The sequence below is a fragment of the Plectrocnemia conspersa genome, unplaced genomic scaffold, assembly GCF_051122295.1.
Source record: "Plectrocnemia conspersa isolate PC_06_02 unplaced genomic scaffold, ASM5112229v1 ptg000006l, whole genome shotgun sequence".
NCBI lineage: Eukaryota > Metazoa > Arthropoda > Insecta > Trichoptera > Polycentropodidae > Plectrocnemia > Plectrocnemia conspersa.
The window spans coordinates 15,287,326-15,313,242 of NW_028277170.1; the positions used below are offsets into that span (position 1 = coordinate 15,287,326).

Here is a 25,917-nt window from a genome sequence, read left to right on the forward strand (position 1 = left end):
TTACTCGTTTTTCTTTCTTACTCTCACTTAACACGCGAGAGAGCGAAAGGGGAAGTATCTCACCGCTCGCGCTCGAAAGAGCAGCTCCGACTTCAGTTTCTTTGACTTCGGTCCGTTTGCTGACAATGTTCGGAAGCGCTCGAAGCTGGCCAAGTCGACTGAATTACCCCCACTTTACTTCTCATTCTCGGTAACCTCGGACAACTTCCGAGAGATTTTAGAGCGGGCAGAACCGAACTCGTCCGAAATAACCCACTATATTCTCCATCCTTGGCCAACCTTGGCCAACTTCCAGAGAGTGTAGTGCAGGCATAAGAGATATCTCTTGATAAAAATCAGATTATGAATTGAATGTTTCAAACAGCAACGCCATTTGAAATAAAATTGTGCCTATCTGAGAATAGAAAGAAACACTATCTGAACAAAGCCACATGAACAGAAAAAATATGCAGCTTTAATTGCTCTTTTATCATTTGCTTTAGAAAATAAAAAAACTGCAACTGCATTTCAGTATATTTGTTACTCTATTCTCAGTTGCTATCGACACACTGCCTGCGAACAGATACATATAATGGATAGATTTGAAATTTTACGAATTATTTATTGTAGTGTCATTATTAGACTTCCATAAGTTTATAACTATAATACATAATGAAAAATACCCTGTCCTTTACGAATATGCCTTGTTTATGACGTTTAACACGTTTATTTTTTCTTGTATATAGACAAATTAAAACAAAAATTTAGACTAGCATCATTAAAATATTCTTTGCATCGCTCTTTTCATTATTTAATCCTATATTGTTACCCCGATATCATAAAACAATCTCAGTGTTCACATATGATATCATATTTTGTGTAAAAGGTGAAGTTGTAATCGACTCATTAGTAATATGGGTTACACTGTAGAAAATTAATAGAAAATTCTATATGCGTCCCTTGACAATTTATTGTTAGGCAATGCGGCCCTGATAACCTCTTCTAAACAATAATAAAATATGTCACAGACGTTTTAAATCAACAAAAACAAAAATGCTGTAAATTTACATCCTAAATAATCATTCGACTAATATTTCATCCGTTATGTTCCTAACTCTTAATAATAAAATCAGTTGAAACCTGTTTCTTGCAGCTCCTATAAAATATATATTAATCCTTCACTCTAAAACTGATGCAGTTAAAAATAATATTAATCAAATAAATTTTGAAGCTAAAAGTAATATATGTATATTGCCAGAATCAGTTGTATTTGTTTTTTTATAAGTGCGACATTCCAACTATCGTTGATTGAGTAATCCTCCGAAGATTTAATCGTTTTTAAAGACGGCCTTTTATCGGCAGTGCAATCGATCGAATTTGGTGACCTATGGTCCTTGTTGACCTATTGAAAGAAAGTCAACATGATTCTATTGAATACGCTTCATATGTACTTCAGCAATTTTAGTAATGATAACTTGATTATTACAACATAATGCTGAATCGACAACATATATATATATATATATCTTTTATTAAATATAAAATATGATCATAGTATAGTATTAATATACTGTTACTAAAAAGTTGTCTATTACATGAAAAATAAGATGCCACATGAAACAAATCCAACGTGATTGCATAAATAGTATCCTCGAGGATTTTCACATTTCCAAAGTTCAATCCCTTTAGTGTCGCCTGGAAAATTCTAGGCGATTTGAATATTAATCGAAACTTTGAAACTGCCAGGAATATTGCGAAAGCTTTCTGTCCGGTTGCGTTTCGTTACATTATTAAAAGTATACTTTTTATGTGCTAAATCTACAGGGAATGTACTTATGTTTTTTTTTTTAATTTTCTGCGTGTGCTCAACAGATCCTTTCGATGAATTGAGGTCTGTGATATATATTTTAATTTTTTAAATGAAGCATTATAAGTATTATAGCCACATTTGCATAAGATACTTCAATCTTAGCTGTTGGTGATAATAACATAAAATCAATAACCAAACTAAATTAGAGCAAGTCAGTGCTTGTGAATTAAATTAATGGATATTAATAAATTATATGCCGGCGTAACTCAATGTTGTTATTTCTTTCTCGAATCTGGAAATGACACCAGATACTAAAAATAACATGTCAAATAAAGAGAAGAATGATATAAAATTCAGAAAATGGGAAGAATCTCATCGCTTCTAATAAAAATGAATGCTATACTAACAGGTCATGAAACTCGTATAGACTTACGGTATCCAGCTATCGATATAATATACAAAGGTTCTAGAGTAATATACTGGTGTGCTAATCTCCATCGAAACCTCGAGAGGAAGACAATAATCAGTTATCCAAAAATTTGCCTTATCACACCAACAAAGGATCACGTCAATGGTGGGGCCGCTTAACTTCAAAGCAATTTAAGTTAAATCTTTTTTATTAGCTATGTAAATTGTAATTTTCCAATAAGGTTTTCTTATCATAAAATATAAAAATCAAATGCTTTTTGAATTAGACAATTCGTGTCGCTATTAACTACTTTTGTTATTATTTAGATTATCGATGATCGTTTAAATTTTAAAACGTAAAAATAACGTAGTTCGTAAAATATGAACGATCGATATTATAAAATCATATGATTTAAAGTGCTTTTGAATTGATTAAACTTTGGTTTGTGGTCATACATAACTGAAAATTTAATCAATATGCATTTGGAAACGTCACGCGTCACAAAAAAAATGAATACCACCTGGCGCATAATGTTTTAACGTAATTAAATTTTAACTTACGTAAAGTTGTATGGTTGTTTTCAATCGAAAAAGCGTAGCCTTATAAATATTTAATATTACTTTTGTTGTGGGTTTCTTTATAATAAAAAATATTAGAGCGGTTTGTAAAATTAAATTACAGATTTATATGTAATACCTAATAATACATAGAACGAATAAATTAAGCATTGCAAGAAACATATGGGTTGATAGATCATAAATATAATTAATATATAGAATACTTGAAACTTTACAAATACAATGAGAAACGGAATGCGTCCAAAATTTCCTGGAAGCAATATGTGTGAGTAAAACGAAGGATATAAAGATTTCATAAAAACGGATGAAAAGGGTTATAATTAAGCATATCATATAATGAGTTGCTTCAAATTAAAGTGTATTTACTCAATTATTAACACTTTCGCTTCGCTTAGTTTTGTACAGCTTCTAGATCTAAATAACAATGTTTCTTTCCATATAGGTTTTACTTTATTTTATCTTTTCATAATATCGATTGATTATTTAGGATTTATCGCTATGATATTTATCATCGCTCCGACTATAGTATTTCGCTCATTTTTGAGTACCACAAAGATCTCCTCTTTTTTCTCTCTATCATCGACATACATGCATACTCGGAATATTTTTCATATGTTGATAACATGAAAGTGTTTCCGCATTGATTAATTTGAAACTTAGGAGGACTTAGTTTATCACCAATTCGCACCCGGGCGACCCATAATATAAACCGAGGGTCTTCCTAATGTATTCACATTAGGACGATAAGTGATTTTTTTTGCGAAAACGCCAGTCAAGACTGCCTGCTATTTGATTGCAGAAAATAAATAGCAATAGATAACAATATAATATTTTAAAATGAAAATAAGCTTACTTTTTATGTATATATAATATATATTGTAAGTTTCGGATGGTGTTGATTTGTAGTGTGTCTACGAAGTAATATTTTTAAAATTTGCGTATCGTATTATACATCAATCAAAACTATTATGTATCTGACTTGGGTCATACGATATACCTAACTAAATTCAAAATTATATAAGCTATGCTAATGAATGGCCTTATTAAAACAGTGAAGCATTTGTCGATAATTACTGCTCAAATGTATCTTATCAGACGCTATTCAACACAATACTGACGTGTGTAAGGATTTATATATAACTCTTTGTTAGCTTATCTCGTTTACTTCGGCGAGCGATTGTGTATAATATTTAAAAAATAGTATATTAGGATTCGTAACTCAATATGACGCGTTCGTTGTATACTCGATTGAATTGGCATTTATTTATATAATAAAGATTGTGTTGAAAGCGTAAGCGTTTAATCCTTTCGAAACGAATATAATTAATATGAGTATTGTATGTCTCGTGAGCGTTATTTTGTATGTCATAATTTGGCACGTTAAGATAAAATCTTCCACCCTATTGCTTCGCTGAGAGTGGTATGATTATCACTCGTAACGTTTGAATAAATTATATATAACGACTCTTCCTATTTTCTGCTTCTTCATTTAAGCTTGTAGTTCATTCTGATGTTCACCATTAATTGGCAGTTTGATGCAATGCATTCTAAACATTTGTTGATCTCATTGGTACGATACTCATAAAGAAATAGTGTAGTTTGTGTGGTATTGACTAGTAACACAGAGGCCGCGGGTTCGCGCCACGGTAACATACTCGAATTTTTATTTATAAAATTGCGCTATTATTAAAAACTGGCTCTAATTACAAAGTAATGTATATTTAATTTTTAATTCCACCGATTCCTAGACTAAAAAGTCTGATGGTTTTAATACTTGTATGTATTCATTATATCTGATTGACTCGCCTAGTTGGTGCATATTTACCCTGTTGTAACGCATTCGGCTTACGCTTTTTAATATTTTTTTAAAATAAATCACTATATTTGCCTTTTTGGATCTAGGAGTTGATATGGAGGATAAGGTTATTTATAGACTGTTCAAAGCTGAGAGACTTAAAAATGTATTTTTGGTTCATGAATCGAACCTATGGCGAAAAGTAAATTCTTTATAACAACAGAAAAATATGTAGACAACCGTTCTAGCTCTAAGATAATGCTTTAGTTTTACTATATCCTTATTTAGCCATTTTTAACTACTTCGAACTATATTTAAAATGTATTTTGTCATATTAGTATACTCTCTACGTAAATTCATATATAGTTTTTCTGTTTAGCTTACCTTATTTATGAGTAACAATAAATTTTAAAATATTTTGCATTGCATATTGTGTATAATATATTATAACTAAAGCTCAGGATTAACGTTTGACAAACTTTCGTTAGCTCTACCATTTCGTGTGCATATTCTTCGTATCACATAAAAATAAAATCCTCTCGTTAAATTTTTTACCTTGTTAAAAAACTTATTATTTTACCTAGCAATTATTTGTTTCTGTTTGCGCCCTCGCTATTTTGTGATTTTAAAAACGTTGAAAAATCTCTCGATAACTAATTCAAATTACAATATGAAGCATAACATAAAAACTGACCTAACCGAAAATTTACTTTTAAGTACCTTATTGTATCACATTAGCAAAAACAATTTCTCCTAAATTAAAAGTTCTTTCTTATGAACGAAGATTGTCCGCCTTTTAAAAAGAAAAATGCATCCGGAGATTAATTCCGAGATGCGATGAAACGCTACATCAGCTCAAATGCAAACTGTTCTACATTTGAGCTTTATATACAGTTCATACGCTTCAGTGCTTTCTTTTACGTTTTCTTTTATGATTTTAACGCCGTCATCGATCGCTGCTTAGTGCATAATATATAGTATACCTAGTATGTATATCTCAATTTCTGTGCAGGTTCCGGAAATATTACTCCCCTCCGAGTGATTGATTCGCGGCAACTGGCATATATTAAAGCTGTCTCCCCCTCTTTTGCGCTGCGAAAAACTGAAGAATGTTTACTTACTACTATTCACAGCTTCTTTTATACGTTATATTTAAGAAATCAGATGATATTATTTTTCGATAGTCAACCCAGTATAATAAACATTTAAAAAGTATTTTTAATTCCGCTGCGCATCACGACACTTCCTATAATCCTTTAATGCGGGAATTGGAAAACTCTTTCACGACATTTTCTCTTTTTTTTTGTGGGAATAGAAATTTTACCAATTTCATTTTTTTTACTCCATGGTAAAAACAAAGCAGCTTGACGTCAATTGTGACTCAATTAACGCCAGTTGTCGTCGAAAAAGCTTTACCGCGATGTAACTTTCATATATGAACACTGTTTTTCCTTGTAGTTTTAAGTTAAATTCATTGAAAATACCATGATATCTTTACAAAGGCTAATTTCCAAAGCCATTCAGTATTTATTTTTTCGTTGGGGCATATTTCAGTCGCTCCTTCAAAAAATCTCAATAAAAATTATCCGTGACAGAGCCATCGTACTGCTATATGGTAGAAAAAGTCAGGGTATTTGACTTCCATTTCTAATAAAAAAATCACGGAACCAATGACGGTTTACGAGTGTAAATAAAGTTAACCGCTAGTATTTGCTGGTGAATAATACAATAAATAATAAGGGGCTTTCAACACCTTGCATTTTTACTATCCTTATTTTTACCCCATCGGATTTAACACATTTTAGTTGATTTCACTTCAGATTGTACTTTGTTGACTTATTCTTAACTTCATTAAATAATTTTCATCTGTAGTTGTTCCATTCCAGCTAATTATTTATTCACTTCAAATATAGCATTGATTACTTAAATAAACAGCAGCAACCGAGCAGTGTTCGTAGGGCCATTGGGTCCTAAATTTGCGCGGGGTGCCGTTGCCTGTTGTTTCTATTATAAGTTTTGAAGGTTATTGTTTCCATTTTCAATTAAATTTGGTGCAAACCAATAATTCACGTAAAAATTAACTGGTAACCCTTTAATTACAAAAACTATTTGCTATTCTGTGTAATTTAAGGATTAAATTAAATTTTTAATAAGTGCACTTGTTATAATAAGACATATGACTTCTTGAGATAATCTTGATGCAGCAAGGGCGTTCAGAGCCGATAAAAAATTCGGAACGACTTCGCTATTTAATTGGCTATTGATGTTACTCACAATGTGCTCAACCCTTCTAGCAGCTGTTTTCGCTGAAAGGCTGATATATTGAAATAAATATATTTTGCCGTGACACATTTCTACGGCTGCAACAGTTAAACATACCTTGATTAATTTCCCATCGGTAAATTTCTCTTCTGCATTAGCTACTAAATACTCTTAAACTCCTTTTATTTATAGCCTTATTTTTTTTTTTTTTTTTTAAATGTATTGATGTGGCAAATACCTTTTATATTTTTTCTGCGAGTTGTGAATATCGAGTCGAACACTTCTGACCCGGGTGGAACCGGAATCGGGTACAAGTAATGCAGTTTTGATATCAATTACACAGAATAAATTATTTGATTAGATAATTAATATTTTTTATCGATTTAGAAGTAACAAAAATATTTATTCCTTACTTTTTGAAATAAGAAAAGAACAAATTCTGTTTAAAATTAAGTGATTCATAAATAGAATATTAAAAAAATTTCATTAAAAATTGTATGATACTTTCAAGTTTATAATCCGCGAGAGTTGACAATGATCGGCACTTTATAAAGCTTCTGTTAATCCTTTGGCTTATACTAAAAAATATTTTTGCTGTCAACAATATATTGGGACAGGTGAGCCCTTTCACGTGTTTTTACGATAAGCAAATTCATATATTAAAATTATCTAATCTTGTAGTTTTACAGTGTACATACTACTTTTAATTAGACGATTGAAGTTTAGGGCCCCTCCGCCACTTCTTACTTATATATTTTATTGAACCTACACTTATTGTTTCTCAGATCCAATTCTAAATTGATCTGTATTCTGTAAATAAAATTAATTTAAATCAAGAATCAATAAATAACTATAATTATATATATTTAATTAATTATTGTAAAAGTTTTAATTATACACCCATACAGTTTTAATATTTTAACTTTCAAATCTATTATTTAAAAAATATTTAATAGGATTTAATTTAAATCATAAAATCATATTTATACAATTTTCAGTTTAACCATTATAAAATATCCTAAAATACATACGTATATTATTGTTTTAATGATTAAATAATATGTGTATATACATAGGTTGTTGATAAAAATTACACATAAATAGGTATGTTAAATATATATTAAATTTAATAATATTTTATTTAAATAAGTCTTACATATGTATGTAATGAAATGTATAATATATAAAGCATTTTACGTAGTAAAATATAAATTTGTAATATTTTTTGCTTCTTTATATCTATCATTATATATTATGTGTAAATAAATATATCTATTAAATTAAATATTATTAACTATATTTACATCGGTTTTAATTTTCTATTCAAACATTTCAATTATTTTTATTCAAATACTATTTAAGCAAAATACGAAAATCAAATACTTTAATTTTTAATATACGTATATAATATAAATTATATCTCTGTGTCAGTATATGATAGTGGACAAAAATTAACCGGAAACGAATCGGGTACCCGGTTAAGTAATGGAAAAATATCCGAGAACCCTGTCATGAACTAATAATGATGACGTACGTATATATTATTATTTTAGTACAGACATAATATCATCGCACAACAGACCAGAACAGAATTTACAAGTCCACTAGTCTCTACTTTTCTGGCTTTCACACAGACATTATGAATATTCATCGGTAATAAAATGAGATCAAAATATCGCGAAAATCATTTTACGGGTTGTAGAAAGTATCGTCGCGTTTTACTGCGTCAAGTCACAACTAAATACGAAGCAATAAAAGCACCACATATGGTCATATCTCGTAAATCCTTAACTCGATGGTTGGTCATTCCATTATAGTACATACTTTGAAATTTAAAGAGCTTTAAAATATAAATGCTATTCTTAGCTCGCAGGCCGTAATTTGTCTACTCTAATTAATGATTAGTTCCTACATAATCACCAGTAATGCCGTTGCAGAATTAATTAATATCTCTGTCAATAATAATTTTTATATAATACTTATTTGATCACTTCTTTTTATTTTTACAAAGCTTCAAACTCAGCTTATTATTAATGATATATAATGGATACTTAATATACGAGGCGTATTTTTTAAAATGTACATTACTAGTACAATATAAATATTACGAAAATAGCAAAACAATTTTCTATTAACAAATAATCGATCAGACAAATTATAGTTTGCCTTTTTAAGAACCCCAATCTAGTATATATTATGTGCAAGGGTCAAAAAATCTAAAACCGTACTAAAGTTCCTATTAAAATCTAGTTTTTACAATAATCGTTCGATAAGCCGCTTTTCTAATTCAGTCTTATCCAAGAGTATACCCTTCAAATCTGCATTAATCCCGCCGTCGAATTATGTATGTAAAAGTTGGTAGTACGGGAGCTTTGATCCTACTGATGTATTTAATTACCTCGTGTGTGAAATATGACGCCATTTTACAAGGGAATATTTTGCTATACCACACACTGAATATGTTTTGAAAGGCGACATTTGTTGCGAAAAATGTCGAGTAAGTTTTTGACAATTTCGGTTAATTCTATTTAGGTTAATGCTAGCGGGACCTGTTAATCGAAAATAAGTATTGGCAATGCTGTGATGTAATACTGCAACTTTTTCTTATTATATAAAGTCATTTTTTAGACAAGAATTTATTAATTACAGATGAAAATTCAAATAAATAAGATTTGTAAACAGTTGCAAAATGTGTAACTGCGTCGAAAAAGAAGGGGGAAATTTTCCCTATATCCCGGGATTCCAATAAAACTTACGTCGTCTTTATACGTTGTCATATAATAGGATAATTACATTGTGACAATGTATTAAATAAAAAAACTTGCCTCTCTACGTTAGAAATGGCTCAAAATAGATTTATCTGATACATGTATTATATTCAACGGAATACAAATATGTTTCACAGGAAATGTATCCAATGTATTCTGGACACATTTAAGAAATAATCAGTGATTTTACACAATCCGTAAATTCTGGAAATATTGTTTTCAAATGCTACTTATTTATATACTATATTATATAATTGTTCAAATACCATTTTTAATAGCGAGAAAAGCGATTTATTTTTCTCGAATTATAATCAAACTGCTTAATATTCACTTAATTATCGAATATTTAATTTAATAGTTAATCAATTAAGGATATTAATTTTGTTCAATGTTGACGCAATTTAAGAAATTAGTCTCAAAACCAAGTACCAACCGCTTGACTGTGTGCATAGGTTAGGTATACGAAGAGCTTTTCGTTATTTTCCTCGTTATATTTTCATCTCATATCCACTTGGATCCTTCCTTTTCTTCTCATTTTGATTATCAATAACCTTTCGTAAATGGACAGTTGGATTTCGTTGGATGTGTATTATTAATTTTATTGGTCATACGTAATTATAAAATCTTGAAATATACATATTTTTATTTAACAATACATAACTTAAACTCGTATAGCGATTTCATATAGTAGATAGATATTTATATCTTTATAATTAATTATATGAAGCGGGCCATATTTTGGGATAATCGACTTGGGTTCGGTGTGTGAAAGATCAAATAAAGAGTCTAATTACCATCAATGTAGCATTATTAAGTAGTACATGAGTTGCTTATTGAGTTTACTTTAATTAAAATCTATACAAAATTTTGAAAAATATTATTACGAAATAAAACAATGACACTTTATGTATAGTCCTTATATTTTTAACGCCTTTTACGTGATCCATTATATTTTAATAAAAGTCAACAAATTACTGGAGCGAACTTCGGTAAATGATATTAATATACCTTCCAAAAACTTTTTTATAAACATCACAACTATGCGTGGATTTCTTAATTTTTTGGTTTAGTATGAGACAAATAGTGAAACTTATGAATAAAAATAATCAATATATTTATATATATAGCTATTAATTAATACTCATACTACTGTAATGCTAAATAGTGTATGTCGGTTTTTAAAAACCCTTAATTTCGAATAAATTTATAAATTAATATTTTTACTGTATATCTTATATAGTTTTAGGCCGGTTTCACACGTGCCGGGTGCATTTGCCCGGCACCGGGCCGGCGCCGTGTAGTGGGGATGGTGTTGTATGGGCTAGTACTATCATTTCAGACGTGCCGGACAAATCTACCCGGCGCCGGCTCGGCGCTGACTGCCGGGTTGTCGCCGGCCGCGCTCACTAAACTGTCCGGCGCCGGGTACCGAATTGAGTGTGGTGGGGGTAAAACTCAAACATGAACCGGGCCGTTGACAGTGATTGTGGTATCTTGTAATAAAATATAATATATATTCCTCGTGTTTAGGCAATAGCGGAAGAAATAGACCTCGAAATTTTAATTATATTAATGTAATCTCTTTTAATTATCTTAGTAGAATACATACAAAAATAAAAAAATAACCGAAATGTGTGGAAGGACTTATGTGAAGCCGTTAATCCTAAATTACTGGCACCAGTTGACGGGGTATAGGTCGGGTTGGGAAGAAACCGGCCAGAAACCGGCCAGAGACCGGCTACGTGTGAAAGCTTTGTAAACGGCGCCGGCCCGGTGCCGGGTGAATCCATCCGGCACGTGTGAAACCGGCCTTAGAGTCTGTCGAATTTATAAAAAACTACAAACGTTTTCTCACATATACTTTTGTGAATAAAGCTTATATATTAATTAAAAAAATTACTCAAAAGACTATACTTCACAAATTTAAGTCTAAAACTTATTACTAAAGACAGGCAAATTTTATGGCGTAACTGTGGAAAGCCCCCATACATTTTTACAATCTGCCGATTCCCACGCGGATCGTTTTCTTATGGTCCGATTACACTGAAACCCCGATGTACCATTCTCGCAATCAACTTTTTGCCAATTTTATAGTCCCGGCGAATCATCCATAATAACAATGTTCAATAATCCCGCAGTATTTGTTCCCGATTTATTGATTGCCTCGATTTATCATCTAATTATTATTATCCCGATTGACCAGTTTTGTTAAATATTTCACATTTCGTTATTAATTAAATGTTTAACTCCATTCAGCTCTTTTCCCTTGTCCAATAATCGGGAAAATCATAAGCTCAAAACAATTAAAACGGACAAGTATTAAACGGGTGAAAAGGAAGGGACAATAAACAAACACGTTTGACTGTTAACAGATAGACATTGACAGCTGTTAGTTGTTTACAAACAATAAAGGTCTTTCCTATAAAATATAAAATTAAATCAATAAAGGGAAAGAACATAACTCTTTGAATTGTATTTTTTTTATATTTCAAAAAGGTATATGTAGTCATGTTTTTAAGAATTAATCCATCGCAATACATAATGATTTAAAAATACTGTGTGAAATCAGATCAACTAAAACTGCGAGATGTAATGTGTCAAAACGAATGCCAAGTAAGAAACCATTTTTTTATAATGCTTATTTTTGATTATATTAACTGACTTTTCCATTGCGTTTTTAAACGCATTTCCTTCATTATTATATAATTTATATCGAAGATTCCAATTGGAATTTTTTAATATTCGTATTTGTAATAAATTTAAAATATGAATATTTCTTATTTATATTAAATTTTTGATTTCTAAAAATAGCAGATATAAAAACACAGTTTTGTATTATTTCTTAATTATTTATGTATTACAGCAACGCAGGCAGTAATCATGCTCTTTTATGTTTTGTGAAATTTTTCTTCTTATTTTTATGTAATTTATGAGTTTGAAAGACCAGACTTTCAGAATGTAGTTCAGATCAACCAAACTGAATTTTTTGATTGACAATAATGCTGTGTCTCACAAATTCAAATGTGATCCAATGATTTGAAAATATTTAGCAAACCCATCAGCAATTATTCAAAAACCTTCATAAATATTTTTATACTATTTTTGACGGTGAACTGTCTACTGCATTTATTATTTACAAAATTTACTCGGATTTTATAATATTATTACTATTACAAAATCTGAGCAAAAAATATTTCTAGCCCTTAAGAATAGAAGACAAGTAACATTAATAATTTATATATGTAATGGAGATGTTTTTGTATCTAATGAATTTAAATATTCGACCAATAACGCAGCTATAGTAAGATCTTTGTAAATATAATTATTTTTTCATCACATTTCACTTTTTATTATTTTTTTAAATTCTAAATAATAGATTTTCAAGAGTCAGTTTATAATTCATATATATATATATCCTATATTGCCATACATAATTAACATTTTAATATTATTAAAATATTATCAAAAACGTAGAACCAATGTAATTAATTATATATTTGCATAATTCAATTCACAATATAATTATATCCAAACCACTTAGAATAAACATTATTTGAATGGTATTAGTTATAATAAACGGTGACTCTATGGGCGAATAGACGAAACAAGGCACTTTATATCGTATTACGAATCGAACTATACAATTTAAATTAACATTTATGTAATTCTATATGGCCACAACTACTGAAAGAAGCAATTAATTCAGGTTATTGAAATTTGCAATAATAACATATTACGTGTTTTTTCTGTTCGAAGTGTTTGTTAGAGTTTTAACTTTCGTTAACTTACCAACAAGTTGGGCTTTAAAGCGAGATATCATTATTATGATGTGCGACAAGATGATATGCAGAATATTGAATATAATAAATTAAATATTCATTATTGATAAAATAAATAAAATATAATCAATTACTTAATAATTATATGTTTTTTAATTATACATTTATGTATTTAAAAAATAAAATAAGCAATTTACAGTTATATTTTACCATAAATAATGGTTTTAATGATTGTATGGATAACATAAAAATATACGTTATTATTTATCAGTTATATTATAACTCATCCCTATTTCTCAAAGTTTATTATAACTGTACATAAATCATATCGTTGCTTAACTGTATAAGGAAAATAATTATAATGGAATTTATATTACAATATTATGTATCATCGATAACTTCGATTTTATCGACTCGGAAAGTGAACTAGATGCACTTTAAGCTTTTTAAAAATGTATTAATATGTACTATATAGTACTTATATAGGGTATTGAGAATAATGGAACATTGGTTGAAATCAACGACTAGACTGCACTTTGATAATAATAAAATTCTAAAAATTTTATATAAAAATTCTTGCAATATACTCTCGTTAGTTGTACTTTGATAATAATAAAATTCTTGCAATTATACTCTCGTTAGTTGAATGCAATATTGCGTATAATAGCACTAAAAGATTTTGCATAAAACTTATTGTTGCTTCTGTGTGTATCAATTGCCGGTTCGTGAGATATTTCCCCTTTTCATTAAATAATATTGTTATTATCAACCTGAAAAATACTATAAAAGTATCTCGCGAGATCATGCAAATCCACTAATCTCAAGAATCGGTGATTACAACAAAACAAAATTTAAATTAAAATACAAACATAAACTTTAAAACAGTTAAGCCCATTACAATATCATTAGTTTAAGGTATACAGGGTTAGGTTTATTTAATTTTGTATGTTTCATATTTTATATATTTTTTTACACTATGTATATTATATTTATTATAAATTTAAATTTAAATACTCGTATATATAATACGATAAAAAAATATTAAATATATACACAATTACGTAATATGCCAAAACATTAACATTAAAGAATCAGCTGCGATTATAATATTATAGAATATCCTTAGCGAGTATAAAATAAAAATATTTATAGAATATTATATCCTTAGTGGGTACAATTTAAAAAATAAAATATAAATATTTAATATAAAATCTTTGAATAAATTAAATGCTAGAAAAATTAAATTTGCTTCTTTCAATTAGTATTTTTAATACTTAATACGTGGAATAAATTTATCTACATAAACAACTATTGTAGAAATAAGATGTAAGGGATAGATATACATAGTATGTTTTCATTTACCTTTAGTTAATTAAATTTAGATTTTAATTGAAATGAATATGAAAATTTATACAATGAATGAGTGTACTAATTAGCTTATGTATAATTATGTAATCATTTCGAATATTATATCTGCTAAAATAATTAGTATTTGTCAGTGCACTAATTTAACAATTTTGCATAGAGTTTACGACAGGTGACATATACAATTATTCATTTGAAATTCAAAAGGAAGCATTCGCAAACGAGTTGCTTGAACATCGAGTAAAGTTTTGTGTCGTAACGTTTATCAAAGTGCACCCTTATCTCTTTCACCGGATGTTCAATGTGCAACTACGAAGGATACGAAGCTTTCTTCGGGATGCATACAAAACTTCATTCATTTTGAGTAAAGGAAACCGTTTCGATTGTGTCGTTCGTTTAATGAGCTCGGTTTAATTGTCTAGTTTATATAGTCTAGAGATTTCTAAAACATGATTCGTTCTTCATAAGTATTTTTATTTTTACTATATGTCTTACAGTTGCTTTGAACTTTAACGAAGAGTTTATTTTGTATATTATGGTAGATCTTACAGAAAATGTGTTTTTATAAATAAAAGGTATAGTTGTTAGTCATAAATATATTTTCAGTATAGCGAAATATAAAATATATTTAAATAAATGTATACAATCAACTAGCATTTCCGTTTGAAATTTCACTCATTTATATAGAACTGCAAGTACAATACTAAACATTGTATTATATACAACTATTTTTATGTTTACTATTTTGTTATTAGCTACAATATTATAAAAATCTTTACAATTTAGAACTGAAGAAAAAATAGAAAAAACGATGAATTCAGTTATAATTCAAGCATATTTTGGTGAAAATCTCAAACCATTGAAATATGATCTTCAGCTTCTAAAGCAATATGTGCTTTGGAATTTTGTGCTTATATTTAAATTAAAGGTTATTTCTATCATTAATCCAACACATGAGATAAGTATTGCTGATAAAACCTACACCGAGCAAACATATGTAAAAAATTATCTAATTTAATTGTTTTCTATTAAATAGCTTTTTAGAACAAATTCCAAAATGTGTTTGCTAGTTAAGTTCGTATGATAGACGTTTGTTCCTGTAGTTTAATGTAGTTTTTTCCATTTCCGGTTAATTACTTGATTTTTCTCCGAAGCTATGATTTTACACGGTATTTAATGAATAGCGCAACTTTTCCGAGAGTTTATGATACCAAAGAAATTAACGAAAATCTGCCAAAGAAAGTTAATTTTAAACTTCTTTCATTCAATCAATCTTTAGTGTCCTAGAATTCCCGATACTTTTTAACAATTAAAAGGCCGAGACTGACTTTTATATTGTAAGCGTGTATAAGACGACACAGACTATGCCTTAACGAAAGCTACGACTTTGCAATATTATATTCATTATAGCACAAAATTAAAATTGGGTTTATTACGATTGGAGCAGGCTAAATTCAAGATCAACCTAGTAGTTTTAAAATAACAATAGTTAAATGTTCCGTTTGAAAAACAATACTCATATACATAAATATTTAATGATACTCGCTTAAAACAATTTAATTAAACCTTTAGTATTATAAAAACAAGAGTAAAGTATTATTGTAGCAATTGTGATTGAGAGATTATTTCATTGTATTATACAATAGTATTATACATTGCAGAAGTTTAAATATAATTTTTAAATGCAAATTTATATTTAATGTTATTATACCGATTCCACAATTATCAACTTAAAACTGTTTAAAATCAAATGACAATGTAAGATTTGTATCATAAATATTTTCCTCTCCTGTTCTTTTACAAGCACAATTTCATACACGTCAATTTTATTTTCTAACAATTCTTTTGCTTTTGAAAGATGTGATATTTTCATAGTATGTTTATGAGTAATTTTAATTGCTATACAGATTTAATGAGGTTTAATGTACATATACAGAAATTGCTTTCCGGCATTCAATAGAATAGCGTCATATAGTACTTCTTTTGAAAATGTTCACGAATATTACTGAGAACGAGCCCCGCTCATTGCTCTACTAACCTTGTCCTATATGCACTCAGACCCTTCTTGACCTTGCCATAACACCGTGTGAATTCACTATACACATACTCCGTTTAATCTGACGGAAACTATGCAGTAGCGCATTTCAATGAAACCTATACAGCACTCTGGGTTACGCCTCTATTGGTAAAACTAGTCGAGATGTGTTGTAATTAAATATCTTACAAAACCACCTTTTGTGAATTAACTTAACAAATATTATTCTCGGGCTTCGTGACTTTTATTCTACATTAAAGTTATAACTCTGAAATAGCAGCTTAAAGATAACAGATAGGCTTAAAAAGTCGATAAAAATATTTATTAATATGATAGCTAAGATTTTTAATTATTATGATATTCAGAATATAACTTAAAAAATTAATATATTTTAGAAATTATTAGTTCAGATTACTAGACTCAATTAACATTTGTAATTAAAGTTCTTAAGAAATAAACATCCTTTGAGATCAAAATATTTTTTTATCATTAAATACAATGTTTCGATTTGAAATATAAATTTCTAATTTTTTTTAAAAACTCAAAATAAAAAGTGTGATATTTATTTTCAAAATCTTTAAATCCTGCCTTACATTAATTACCTTTTAACATTTTGAATTTATTATTATTATTATGTTTCAGTCGAATTAAGTTGTATCAGGTTATAATTAACTTTTAGACAATAAATTTTTGCTTTACGTATTTCAGTATTTCTTAGATTTGTTTTATATTTGGAGTGCATTGTCTAAAAATGGCGTTAGATGTTTCATTTTTTTGCAATCGCTCCAGTTAAATTTGCATATTTAGCAACAATATATTTAAAAATTTTGATGTTGCTATTCTTGGTGTTAATTGTGTATTTAGTTTTCGTGACTATCGTGACTTTGAGTAAAATATTTTTTTGAAAATCACTTTTTATAATTAAGTGTTAAATATTGAATAAAATAATAATTAGGGAAGACTCTTAATCCTTCACCTCGTCCGTATAATTATGTAATTATCGTCATTGCGCGGCTCTTATTTTTAATGAAGTGTGTTTTTTGTACGATATCCAGGTGTAAATGACATGAAAAAAATCTATTTTGTGGATTTAATAAATACAATTATATGCACTAATACTAAGAGTTCAAAAAAGATTTATGGAAAAGCTAAATGAGTTAATTCGCTGGTATGTTACCTGAGTTATGCGCTGTTAGATAGCCAATTTTATTAAATCAAGGGCTCTTAATTGTCGAATTTTAAACGAGGTGTTTTTTGATCTAAGCGCTGAATACTTGCACATTCTATATCACTCTGAAGTCAGTTAAGTGGCTCACTGGTAGCAGAAAAATGATTCAGCAATTTTTTTTTAGTACCTAAACCTAAAAAAAATATTGTCGTGTAACTGATTGTTTTCGTAAAAGTTCGTTTGTGTTTCCGCAATAATTATAAAGGGTGTATTTTTAGAGGTATACAACTAAAAAATTAAATAAAAACACATACAAATCGTGTTAATGGCCATGATATTGGCTTTATTGGAAGAATAATTTCATGCCATTAGTGTCTAAATATAATTTCTGGCATATGAGCGCCGCGGATTGCTCGAATAAAGTCCAATTAACGCGGCAAATGTTGGCTTCCATGTCGTCCATCGTTTCTGGTTTATCGGTGTAGACTTGTGACTTCACATATCCCCACATAAAATAATTCAAAGGTGTTAAATCACGCGATCTTGGAGGCCAATTCACAGGTCCATTACGCAAAATTATGCGCTCATCGAATGTTTCCTTCAATAAATTGATTGTGGCGCGCGCTTTGTGGCCTGTTGCGCCGTTTTTATGAAACCCAAGCTCTTCCACGTTTATGCCGTTCGATTGAGGAACGAAAAAATCAATAATCATGGATCTATAGCGCATATCCACTGACTGTAAATCACACCAAACAGTGACTTTGTATAGATGTAACGGCGTCTCATTAATGGCTTGTGGATTTTCTTCACTCCAAATGCGGAAATTTTGCATGTTGATGTAACGATTCAATCAAAAATGAACCGTATCGCTGAACAAAATTTTGTGGTGAAAATGAGGATCAAGAACAATCTTGTTTTCGACAAATTCACCGAACGTACGACGCACGCAATGGGTAAGCTCATAAACCAAGATCTTTCCCCAAAATATTCCATAAAGTGCGAATCGGCTGATTTGGGTCATCCTCCATACTGCGCTCTACAGCAGAAACAACTTGTGCGCATTGTACGACGTCACTGCGGATGCGTATTATCAATTAGAGTATGCGTGGTGCAGAAGCGATCCATGTTTATTTGATTTACGTTTACGTCGACCATAAAATGGACGTAGCGCACGCTAAGTTTGCACAATTTGCAAGCGTTGTTCTGGCGTAAGTTTATTCATGGTGCAATGGCAAACCAAACTGAGCACAAATCAGCTGTCAAATTGGCTGTCGCTGGACAGCCAATTGCGTTGCGAATTCTAAAAACAAACCTCTAAAAAAAACATCTTTATATCGATAATTTCTTACGGAAAGTTTTGCCGATGTTACGCCGATACTTTCCAAGAGTCTGTCGATATATTATATTACTGACTCCGATCATGTGAGCTAGCAGATGCGAACTTTATACAAATTTACCTAGCTTAACATTAGAATGGCGTGAAGGTTTTTTTTAAACAATTTATATATTAAGGAATGCTAAGAGTTTGAAAGGCACTAGTTTAAGGAATTTATATATTTTAAAAAAAGTTATGTATAGGCACCTCATTATTTTTTTGACACACAGTATATGCAATCTCTACTCGCGCACACGAAGCCGACTTTGATGAAGGCATTAGTGGTCAGGGGTAGCAAACGGACCGCAGTCTTTAGCAGGAGCAACGCCAGGAATTTAATTTGCAGCCTAGTACGATTACGCAGAAGGGAGATGCGCCCCGCTCGTCGTCGGTGACGCGAATGCCGAAACCGGGCTAGGGGTCCTGGACCCCGTCTCGGGGGGTTGGGACCCCTGGAGCAAGCAGGGGTGGCAAACCAGTTCTTCGGGCCAAGGACGACCGGTATTGATCTCGGTGCGTGTATGTGTGTGCATGGATGGGTCCTGCGGTAGGGTGTATGCGTGAGACACCCCCGAAAACCATCCCTTAAACGATGCTTTCGCTCAGCTGTGGAAACTCCTTGCAACCTTGCCTAGTGACCCTGCAAACGGTGACAACCGGTGAATAATGACTTGCATACAACGATTCAGTGCAAGGTCTTGATTAAATTTAATCCAATAACACAATACAGGATGCTTTTACATCACACAACGTATATGTATACGTGCTCAGATTGCTCGACTTAAATAACATTTGTAAATAGAGTTTTAAAAAGTAGACACCCTTTAAAGTTAAATATATTTTTTTTTATTAAATCCACTGCTGTTCAATTTATTTATTTACAAAAACTAGGTTTTTTACTTATCACTATTTAGAAAAAAAAACACATATAATGTTCCGCTCTATGCCTTGTAAATAGTATTTTATTAATCGTTTACTATTGTAATTCACACAACTTTTTAATAATACGGAATATTTGTTTTTAATATTACTTTAATATATAAAACACTAAATATTTTTTATGCATTGCTATTACTTACCTAATGTTTTTATTGTATTTGTCATCGTTTAATATTTCTCAAATAAATATTTCGTATAAAGATATAATTTTCGATCACATGTTTAAAAAATCTTTGTGATTTTTCTATCGCAAGTTTTTTTTTTACTATATTTAAATAGTACCTATTTGATAAGCCACGCGTAGTACATCGTGACGGTTTTATTTTTGTTCCATACAAATACTATTATAATATTATTGCTTATTCATCTATAGGTTGCAACTTCTCTCTTGCGTACTTTTTAATTTCATGTGAAAGGACTCTTGTGTTATAAATAATTGTAATAGTACATTATAAGTAAATAATATAATCGTGTAGAATTCGTTATTATAAACATTATATCCTTCAGCATGAAAACCGTATCGCAACAATCTATCGTACAACTATAGGACTTCCGATTAAAGTAAAACATTCAGCCTATTTAATCCTCGCGACGTTAAAGCCCCAAAATAGAGCACAAAATAATAAATATATCAACTTCGCGAATCAGCCAAAATGTACACACGGATTTCATATACATGTGTGCATATACTATGTGTTTTTTGAGGATTGTGTGTAATGAAGCATATTCTACCCTTATAATTTACAATTGATTCCTCAACAACAATTTCACGATTAGGAATTTAATGCTCTCGAAATCTATTCTCACATAAATTTTGGATTGGATCATAATTATTTTTTAAATATAACTAACGAATTGTGTAGAAAGCGTTGTTTAAAAATATATTTTTAAATAGAGAGTATTTAAAAAATAATATTAATAATAATTAATGACATGAATAGCCTTCGTATGACTCCTGAATTTTTTTTGGTATTTTTGGTCTGACTCGTTCATTACCCAAGAAAAATGGTCGTTATCTTAGAATTTCATCGATACCACTTACATTTACCCAATTACATTGATATAATTAAGGAACGTTCAATAAATAAATATCTACGATATAGACTTTTATACCTCTTTTACTATCGGAAATATTTGCCTCAGTTTTTTACTTATATTCACCAACAGAAATATTATTTTCCTAATAACGCAAATGTTCTACATCAAAGATGTTACCATCGTCAGCCACATTTATTTATAAAGTAACATTCCGTAATTAAAAATAGTTATTAATTCACTTTTTTGGATTGCAAACTACAGATTATAATTCACGTGTTTGGGATTAAACACTTTTTAGATACAAAAACAAAACATTTTCGATAGAACCACGGATCACAATAGACGGGTTTTTGACGAGCGGTGGAGGCACAGACTGATAAAAAAATTGCTTCCAAAATAGTTCTATGGATTAACAGATTTTACGCCGAATTTAAATAAACTTTTTACCTTAATATACTGATAAAAATTTGAGTAGCCTATGAAATAAAATAATAAAAAAATATCAAGGCTTTAGAAAATAATAATTATTCTGGGCTACAATGTCGTGTCTTCGGCTGCAATAGTAAAATCATTCTTGCCATGACATAAGGGTTAATAAACTATTTTGTTGCTTTACTATTAACATACTATGTATTATCTAGCTGTTTAAAAATATTGTTCTACGAAACGACACATATACAAAGAATTTCTTTCTACAATTATGGAAATAATTCGTTATGCCACGCGTGCAATTTTTCTCCTTGACTCATTACTGATTCACTCTAAAAACAATAGATTATGTGTTGAGCTTGACATACTAAATTTAAATAATAAAAGCGTAGTTGAATAAACAAGGATTTTTCCTGTTTTGTTATAGCATTATCATTAAAAAATGAAACCAAATGGTTTTATTCTTTAACAAGCTATTTCCTATCTGAACATCTAATTACTTAGATTTTTTATAAACAAATACTTATCAATCGCTTACACTACGAATAAGCACACAAGGCTTTTATATTTATATTTAGTATTATTATCCACCAACGAAAACGTACTCATATTGTTTGGTGCATATGTTAGAAACACCTTGTGTGTAATTATGTTCTCGTCTACATGTAGTTTCTAATAAGCTTGTGTTATACTGTGTGGATTAAATCGAAAACTTACGATAATTTACGCCAGGTAACTAAATTTGAGAAAATAATGGCTTACATTTACATTTTAGATTCAACAATGTGTTATTGGCTTCTAAAATAAGAAATTTACTATCACTGCGTTTAGTTGGTAATTAAATAAAATGTCACAGAAATTCAATAGCGATACTTATTTTCACTATAATGCAATGCGTACTACTACAAAATTAAAATCCCACTGTTTCATTAAAACTCCACAATGGATGCTCACAGTGGTTATTTTAATTGCGCCTGCACTTACATTTACTTAATGGAGTAATCATTTTATCATAGGAATACAATGTTGCTGAATTTATATGATGGTGTCACTTCCGCATATATATAACTTATCCAATTGTTATGAATGGCGTTAGTGATTAAAACGCAAAAAATGGAAGCATCCGCTCCAAAACGATAATTTGCAATGTATAGCGAATGCGATAGAGACGTTAAAGTTGCCTGTTGGCCCATATATCAGAACAATCGTAAATGTGCAGTGATTAATAAACAGAGCAAAAACAAAGCGGAAATCATCTAAATCTAGAACTAACAATGAAACAAAGTAATATTGTTTAATAATAGACAAATATTTCAACGAATTTGCTGCAGTAATTTACTGGCATTTTGTACAGCACAATACAGGAAAAAATATTTATTAATAGAAAATATTTTCCTAACATATTAAAAGTAATTGCTTGCCTTTCTTGAATATTCCTGTGCGTTGTGATCCCAGTGTTTCAAACAATCAATGCTCGTATCCGACGTATCAATGAAATATCTGATAATATATGTAGATGTATACCATTTTTTCGGATGATTTCCAATCTGATCTATTTATTTTTCTATGACACATAAACTAAGATGCATACAACGAAAAATATTTCTCATCCGTGCACTATACTTTTATTTATTTATTAAATCTTTGATTAGTCTTATCAATAAATCAAACGAGGCGATGATCATCGGACTGGTTAAATATATATCGGTTTTGTTTATAATATAAGTGAGATGAGACTCTAGTTCAAGTACATATGCTGATCTGCGGCAGTTTATCTCCCGTATTGTAAATAAAAGGTAGGTTTGTAAAGTCAATATCTTTAAATTCAATAGCGTAGTATTGATATTAAGAGCATTTGTGAACTGCTTTTAAATTATATATAAAAAATATAATATACCACCAGCTTTGTCGTGAAAATATTTATAAAAAATATAATGCCTTTAAAATTCAGTTTGAGTTAAACAATCTATAATATTGTGTTAGTTATAACCAATTAACACATTTAAAACTTAAAGTGTCGAAATATGTGTAATAAATCTAGTTAAGGGTTGAAATAACTTCCCATTAGATAGATTGATACTATGAATGTGCTAAAAATGTGAATGTAAAACTTGAGTATTCAGTATATAATAAATTCTGCAGTATATAATCAATTTGGCTTAACCATAAACATTATTATTTCAGAAATATCAATTGAACCAATTTTTATTGTCAATTATAAAAAAATTACAATCTTTATTATTCAGTCTACTAATTTAAAAGCTCTGATTCGATTAAATGATTTAATTTCGCCTTGGGGATAAATTAACGCCTAATCTTCACGCATGAAAGAACGGGGAGAAAAAAACATGTGCAGGATTATGAGGATGTGTCCAAAAACTTTTTCGGAACTTCGTTGAGTGTTTTTATTCCATTCACCCTCAATTTTTATAATAAGTAAAAAAAAAATATATATATATATATATATATATATATATATATATATATATATATATATATATATATATATATATATTCATATATACATATAAAAATATAATAAGTTTCTATGAAAGCGCCGAAATTACTTCAATCGTATTTATTTATCTCTGTGGTTTTAACATAATTCAATTCTGCGCACCAGTAACACAATTATTTGTACTTTCATTGATAAGGAAAAACCTGCAATACTTTTTTATTCCGCGCCAGGCTTTGAACGTTATGAATGAACCTTTGGACGAAAATAGATTTGCTGTTTATATTCAAAGCGATTACTCTATTGTTATTGTGTTTTATCTGCTGTTTTTCGTTTTTTCTCACAATGTTTATCTTTTCGCTCGTTAATGTTTTATTTTATTTCAGGTAAGCTGAACGATCCCGTGTAAACTAATTGGAATTAAGCGGTGAGTAATAATGGCATGCATTAAGCACGAATAAATATGTAATGTTAACAAAACACACAATCGAAATGTCAAAAGCTTTACTGAAGCTTTAACGACCATTTGTCGCTCTCGTCCCAATCAACCTAATCAAGGTAAATACCCACTAAAATTTATAAATTCTTTAAATTGTATCTCTCTTCATCGAAGCATACGTATAAAATTATTTCTATTTATCTTTTTTGTCAGTCAATTAGTATTTTAATATTATGTCGTCGTGATGTTCTATAGTCCTAACAGGCTTTAGTTGTAAATTTATGTGTTTCAAATTATCTTTGTATTTATCGTTTATGATAAAATACAAACTATTAGGTTTTCTGCTTCATTATGCCTGCACTACACTCCCTGGAAGTTGGCCAAAGTTGGCAAAGGACGGAGAATATAGTGGGTTACTTTGGTCGAGTACGGTTCTGCCCGCTCTAAAATCTCTCGGAAGTTGTCCGAGGTTACCAAGAACGGGAGGTAAAGTAGGGGTAATTCAGCCGAACATTGTCGGCAAAAGGACCGAAGTCGGAGCTGCTCTTTCGAGCGCGAGCGGTGAGATACTTCCCCTTTCACTCTCTCGCGTGTTAAGTGACGAGAATGAGAGAGATAATGATATGGTTTTTCGCAAACTGAGATAGAATGAGTAACTCGGTTCAATTTCAGTATGCGCGTAGGCTTCTTATGGTTAACACGCATGTCAAGCGCTGCATCGTGGTCACATGGTAAATTTATAATACCACATGCTTATCGAGGACTTCAACAGACTCTTACTGACATCTTAGAATATTTTAGGGCACCAAAAGGGATTAATTATATTTTTGATAGTATATTCTTCTAACAGATATCGTTATTATATTATTTTTCATATAAAATAAAATAATTAAAAAATAATTAGTGGTACTTGATTTTGTTAAAAAAATACGTTTCGAATATCCTTATGTATTTTCCTAGATCGGGTTATATAAATGTCACGCCATAACGAATTCTTATTAAGAATCGATGGCGACAACTTCTAGGATACTCACAGATGCGGTGTTCGTATTCTGAAATATAATTTTTATGTCTTATGGCATTTTGCAAAAGCCAACAAAAATTTTGCGTAAATTGAATATTTACGACCGAAAAGTTTTCACTGATATTGTTTTGATGAGTGCCCACGTAAACTTTTATAATTATCAGTAGCGTAATTTTAATAATATGACAATTAAAAATTGCGATTATTTGGCACATTTTTCGATCGCGCGTAAATATGCCAGCTGTACGTGACAGCAGCCGCCGTGCAGAC

General features: G+C 30.0%; 1 protein-coding gene and 1 long non-coding RNA gene across 8 annotated transcripts in view; both read left to right on the plus strand.

Moving 5' to 3' along the window:
* Positions 1-25,917, plus strand: part of trio (trio Rho guanine nucleotide exchange factor) — a 323,623-nt gene that overhangs the window by 190,592 nt on the left and 107,114 nt on the right. The gene's annotated exons all lie outside the window — the stretch shown is intronic.
* On the plus strand, positions 18,098-23,646 carry LOC148234332 (uncharacterized). The gene is made up of 2 exons (XR_015810121.1): positions 18,098-18,780; positions 19,162-23,646. It is a non-coding gene; the product is annotated as an uncharacterized LOC148234332 (long non-coding RNA).